The following is a 6,295-nucleotide window of genomic DNA, read 5'->3' on the forward strand; positions in this document are numbered from 1 at the left end:
TTTAAAGATAGAAGTAAAAGTGATGTCACATATAGAACACCATTACATCATATAAGAATAAATCATGGATTTGAATATAAACAATAACAAGTAGTTGTCATGCTGTCAAACACCTATAAATACCTCCAATGTTTTGATTCAAACACAGGCTCCCTTGAGAAACGTTGGGCAGCTGGCTCTTTGAGCTATATATATATATATATATATATATATATATATATATATATATATATATATATATATATATATATATATATATATATATATAAATCATGCTCGCTGTTTGTTGGGAAGATAAGTAAAGATGGAGACCTTTTCTGTCCTGTGCCTACACAACACTAGACTCCCACTGAGCACACAGAAGCCATCCATGTTAGTGGTTAGTGTAGGAGCACTGGAGTCAGGTGGTCATAGTTCCTGCTAGCACAGACTTAGGCAAGAGCACCTCTCCCCAGGGCAGACTAACTCCTTCCAGGAGGATGCACAAATTACATACCAGGAAAAGAAAAAAAAAATGATTTGGGTACCTAAGTATGCCATCCCGCTAGAAAGTAGACTGGTATACTGAATGACCTGCTTTAGTTGCATACAAGCTGAAAGTTCACTTAAACAGTGGTTCTCTACTGATAAAACCTATCACCACTCACTCACTCACTCTGAGCAATGAGCCAGTTTTTAACCACACACACTTTCGAAGGTTCGGAACACTGTACCGAATGACTGCTTGAACCTCCCATAGTGCTAATTTGCATAATTTACTGGTGATCATCCCATAGCTACTAGTTTACATTTGATTGGAAATATTTGCAGGTAATCCATATAAATGGAATGTGTTTAAAAATGCATAAACAAATGTGTTATATAGAACAATAGCCATGTTTTTATAAAAAAAATTTAAATAAAAATACACATTGTTTATGTACACATAACTGATGCTACTTGCGATACTCAACATAATATTGGACGATGATGCAATTTTCTGTTAGATTATCGGCTGTACATTGGCTGTGTAACAGTTTCACATCCCTAACACAGATCGTATGTTACTGTAACCCCTGTTTGGGGTCTTCATATACAGCTCTTGCTAATTTATTTTTTAACCCAAAAAGTAGTTGTAACATTTATAAAATGATGATTAATCAATACTTACACTTTATTACTTGCAACTTGTATCTTTTGAACATGTATAGCCCTGGTCCCACCATAGTCTGTTGAAAATAAATGCTTGCTTTCTCCAAAATGAAACATAGATCAATTAAATACACAGCCATATCGTTTGTGGTCAATAAAGCAAATACGATTAATTATTGTTTTTGTTTTTATTGTAAGACAAAGTTATTGTACATTAAGTTCAAAGTAAAATGACAGTTAATAAGGTTGTAATTAATGCATACCCCATAAGTTAGCATTAAAGTATGTATAGTATTTATTGAAAGTACTCATGCCAAAGTAATGATGCATTTTTAAATCACACAAAATACATTTTACTCGCAGTGTCTAAATCGGAGAGTAAATTATTCAATGACCCACAACCTTATCTGGAGCACTGACTCAGCTCTTTGTTATCTACCCAGAAGAAAGCAAAGGTAGACCCTCAGGGTGATCCAATCCCAAGGATGCCTAATGTGATTTTTTTTTTTTTTTTTTTTTTTTTTTAAGTTGCTTTGAAAAATAGGGTGTGTGTGCCAAGTTGTGATCTCTGCTTTAGAAAAAATATTGTTACATCTTCAAGAGATTAGTTTAAATGTCTAAGGTCATTCTAATATAAACTAATGCGGACTAAAATAAATGACCTAATAAGGCTTCAGTGTTTTTACAGCAGATCTTTGCTTATTAGCAGAATTCACTTCTGGATCAATCTGAAATATGTGCTTGTCAAGACATTTCATTTAAAAAACAAGAGCCTGGGACAAATCAGTTAACTGCCGAAGTGGAAATGATTCACAAACACCAGTTATGACTCACCTTTCCTAAATACCAGGGTGTAACTATTTCTGTAAAAACATCACAGTACTGGAGCACAAAGTTAGACTTACTTATTGTGCAGTGTTAATGCAAGGGATTCCCTTAAAGCATAATAATAATACTTAATTTCTCTATAGCACCTTTCATGGTGGACCACCATCACAAAGCACTTTATAAGAGAAGGACTAGGGGACTAGAACTATGCATCAGCTGCAGTCACTTAAAACAATGTCTCACCTGAAAGACAGAACACAAGGAGGTTAAGTGACTTGCTCAGGGTCACACACTGAGTCAGTGGCTGAGCTGGGATTTGAACCATAGACCTCCTAGTTACAAGCCTGTTTCTTTAACCACTGGACCACACAGCCTCCTAACAGGCAATATCTGGATTGGCGTTCTTCATCTTCGATTCCCAAGCTGCTTCGCTCTGCTGGAACATGTTTTAAACATTTTCCCCACCCTTATTGGCCCTACTTTAATTAAGTTATTCCTCTTTTGGTTTTGCTAAGATACAACGCTACAGAACCTTCACGTTGGTCCCTGTTGTGTCCAGTAATGTGTTCCCAGTTTTAGCACCAAGGTGGAAGTGAGGGCTGCTCTATAGTGCTGTGCATTCAGACACTTTTCAAAGAAGAAAATGTATTATACCCCATGGATGGTTTTGAACAAAGGAAAAAATAGAGAGTACTATTATGCCAAAACGATCCTGCTTTTCACTGAATCTCAGCATACCACTAAACCAATTAAGCAAAAGAAAAACCCATAATAAACAATAAGAGGAAATGGCTTTTAAAACTGCAAGGGTGAATTAGTTGGGTGGGTTTCAAGAACATTTATAGCATGGCAATGTGTTGCACAATATACCCGATTGCACAAAGGACATTAACCTCTGCTATTTATCTCCATATTTTAGATTCCACAAGTAGGGTGTGGAAGTAGCTTACTGTTCAGCAAGTACTATTACAGGGTCAACAAGATTGAATCTATGCACTTTGAACAACAAGACTGCAAGTAAATGAGCTACAGCAGAAACAAGGCACAGACAAATGACACAATGAACGATACCGCTAGAGTGAAAAGTAAGACATGTTTCCCACTGCTCCGATAGTTGACTTTTCGGAAGTACACAAGCTGGCAAGAAGAGCACTTGAGCGGCTGTCAAGCTGAGCAATCCTTGAACGTGCAACTACTGTACTCGGACCTATGCTGAGGAAAAACTAAGAAAAGTTGCACAAAGCATGTCAACAATTTTTCACCAAAGACTAAAACTATTCAATTAGTTTAAACTGTATTCTTGTGAAGTTACTTAGTGCGGTAAGATGACCTGCACAAAGTCCAGTCTGGTTCGGTGAAATACATATAAATTAAAGAATGGGTGTTTTGCTGCTACCATGTCGTTACTGTTGCAGTGCAAAACTGAATAAGCATGTCACTGCGGTGGAATCATCAGCTTTGTGTGTAAAAATGTACTCTGCTAGCGCGCCCTCTATCGTCAGACCTACACTCCTCCACACTAGTTTCGCAACATGTTCCCGTCCCAAGACACCACCCCTCTTCAGCTCGGGAATCTCCAGCGAATTCCAAAACAGGTCCCCTTTGATTTGAGGTGTATTTAATTATTTTTAAAAACAAATACAAAACTATACTAAAAAAACCTGACCGATCCCACGACTAAACGATACATCAGTTTGTTTACTTTATCGCCGAGCCTTTGTGTGGTCTTTTATTTACTATGCCTCTGCCACAAGAAGACCCGCAAGCAAAGCATGTGTTTTTATATATCGTAATGTCAAATAATAAGACCATTGATTATTTATTAAAAGCAAGCAAGCAAACTTTATTTAGAACAATTCAACAATCCAGCCACGCTCTTTGTATTAAAATCTACGCCAAAATAGAAGTTATTATTTTTAAAACATGGTCTTACAACAAGATCGAATAACCGCATGAGTTATGTTTATGATAACTCAGCATTTTAATTAAACATTTAGTAATACGGTCTTATGCAATCGCCGTTAAATCCCATATCCACTACTATACACTGCTGAAATTTTAACTTTCAATTCTCGCCTTCTGTCGCTGACACGTGTCGAACATACACCACGAGTATGTTAAATCAGCATATTCTAAATAAACATCATGTTTATTTTAATTCATGTGACTCGAATGTTCAAATGCAATTTTGATGCGGCAGTCTGAAGCATTGGTCTGTACGGATTCGTCGCTGGTGCGTAAATCTTTCACCACATAAACAGATGCACTTTAAACGCAAATTTCAAAAGATCTTCTAAAAAGCTCGTACACACTACCTTGTGGACGCGGATCTTGTGAGTCGTGATGGCGCCAAGGACTTGTCGGTGTGAGTATCAAACTGGAGCGGCCTTCAAGCTATTGACCGAAAAGTATCAAAATTCTAAATTAACTACAAAACAACAATGTATCAACATGCTTCCGCAAGCGCTGACGCCACCGACTCCTGGTGACCGCCTCCATTCATAAAAAATAACTTTGGCCTGACGTCATCCTGGCGGGAAACCAGTGGCAGTCAGAAGAGTAAGGAAGACGCAACTGCTAAATACTTAGGTGAGAATCAGTCTCAGGAAACATGAGCATCGAATGTATGCTAAAATAGACAATGCGCAAGGACAACCTTGATTAAACAAAAAAACAAAACAAACAAAAAAACAGCAAATACATATATTCGTTGCTTAAGTTGGACATATCAAATTGAAATACTATGGAAATAAAACTCCAACCATACCAGTTTGAGCCATTCCTGCATTTACTATGATTTTAATAGAACACACCTGAGCTTGTTACCTATAAACTGTGACTAATCAAGCTCATAATAAAACCTGGAATGGTTGAAACTGCTATGCAATAGGAGTCTTATTCCCATCCCTGAATACAGAACAGAATGTGGATTTTTTACTGATGCCTACAATATGATTTATTGTGTTTTACGTTTTGACTGACGTCCAAAATCCCAGCTTTGACATTGCGAACCCCTATGTTCAGGGTCACCTGCTAGCTAGTGAATACTGTTAGGTAATTGGTGACATTGTCAATTTGGGTGTACAGTCTAACAGAGTTCAGTTCAAGATCAGCCAGCTTTGAACATTTTGGCACCTGCTATGTTTGGGTGTTACTTTTTGGGTTCAAAGTCATCAGTTGCCATTGTGTAATGTCTAAGAAAAAAAAAAAAAAAAAAGGTTTTTAGCAGGATTTTATGAATATCACAGTGCTCATTCACCCAGTCTCTCCCTCCCTGTTGGCTTGTGCTAACCAAGAAATTGTTGGTTTTTGTTTTTACAAATGTTGCAGACTATTGTGTTTGTGTCAAGTACAGTATTTAGAAAAAAATGAAAGTTCTCCCGCTTCTTACCAGCTGATACGATGATTACCCTATAATGGAATTATGGACACACACTGTTGTATAAAAACGCTTAAACAAGAGCTGGATGAGACAGAGAGATATAAAAAAATGAAGGGACTGCCAAGGAATTTGCTGTGCTCTATCTCCAGCTATGAGGCACCATTAGGGACTTAATTAAAGTACTTAATAAAGTAATTAATACATCAATTAAGTAATCATTTTTCTAAAATTGTCTAGTATATGCAATATGCGATTTCAGTATGCAGTGTATGCGATTTCACTGTGCTATTTCACTGTAGTGTATGCTATTTAAGTATGTATTGTATGCGATCTCAGTATAGTAGATGAGGTTTCCAGATTTCACTATGCGATTTCACCACGTAGAGTATGAGATGTGCAGTGTATGGGATTTCTAGGTGTACCGCATGCAATTTCAGTGTGTAGTGTATGAGATGTCAGTTTGAATTATGTCCCTAACGGCGCCTCACATGGCTATATGCTCTCAAACACAACCATGAACGGGTTGATTGCCACTTGACGAAATAAAAGTTTAAATGTCAACTCTTATCACTTTGAAATACAAAATAAATAAATAAATAAAAATCCTATCCTTTTTACTGTCGTTCGTTCACTTGCAAAAGGGACAAGGTGGTCAGCTATGCTCTGATTGGCTACACTAGAGACACATAATCATTGCTGCTAAGCTCCCTGGTAACACTTAATTAAAGATAGATTAATTTGTGACCATATTGATGGAACCTGTCCATTAAATTACTTAAGTCAAGCGGTTGCTGTAGTTTATACGACTGGGCGCAGAACACGGATTTCTCCGCCCCTGATAATATATTTTAAGTAGTGTTGCCATCTTCAGGTTAGAGATGAAAATGTTATGTTGCAGCATTATAACTCATTAATGTACGTCATATTATTTAAAATAAATACATACATACATAC

General features: G+C 36.9%; 1 protein-coding gene across 1 annotated transcript in view; it reads right to left on the bottom strand.

The window, feature by feature from the left end:
• mafk (v-maf avian musculoaponeurotic fibrosarcoma oncogene homolog K) overlaps positions 1-4,535 on the bottom strand; it is a 15,785-nt gene extending 11,250 nt beyond the window's left edge. Inside the window, exon 1 of the mRNA XM_041229809.1 lies at positions 4,275-4,535. The gene's annotated coding sequence lies outside the window, so the exon portion shown is untranslated. The remainder of the gene's footprint in view (positions 1-4,274) is intronic.
• Between the last annotated feature and the right edge of the window lie 1,760 nt (positions 4,536-6,295).

Source organism: Polyodon spathula, chromosome 26 (assembly GCF_017654505.1).
Source record: "Polyodon spathula isolate WHYD16114869_AA chromosome 26, ASM1765450v1, whole genome shotgun sequence".
Classification (NCBI taxonomy): domain Eukaryota; kingdom Metazoa; phylum Chordata; class Actinopteri; order Acipenseriformes; family Polyodontidae; genus Polyodon; species Polyodon spathula.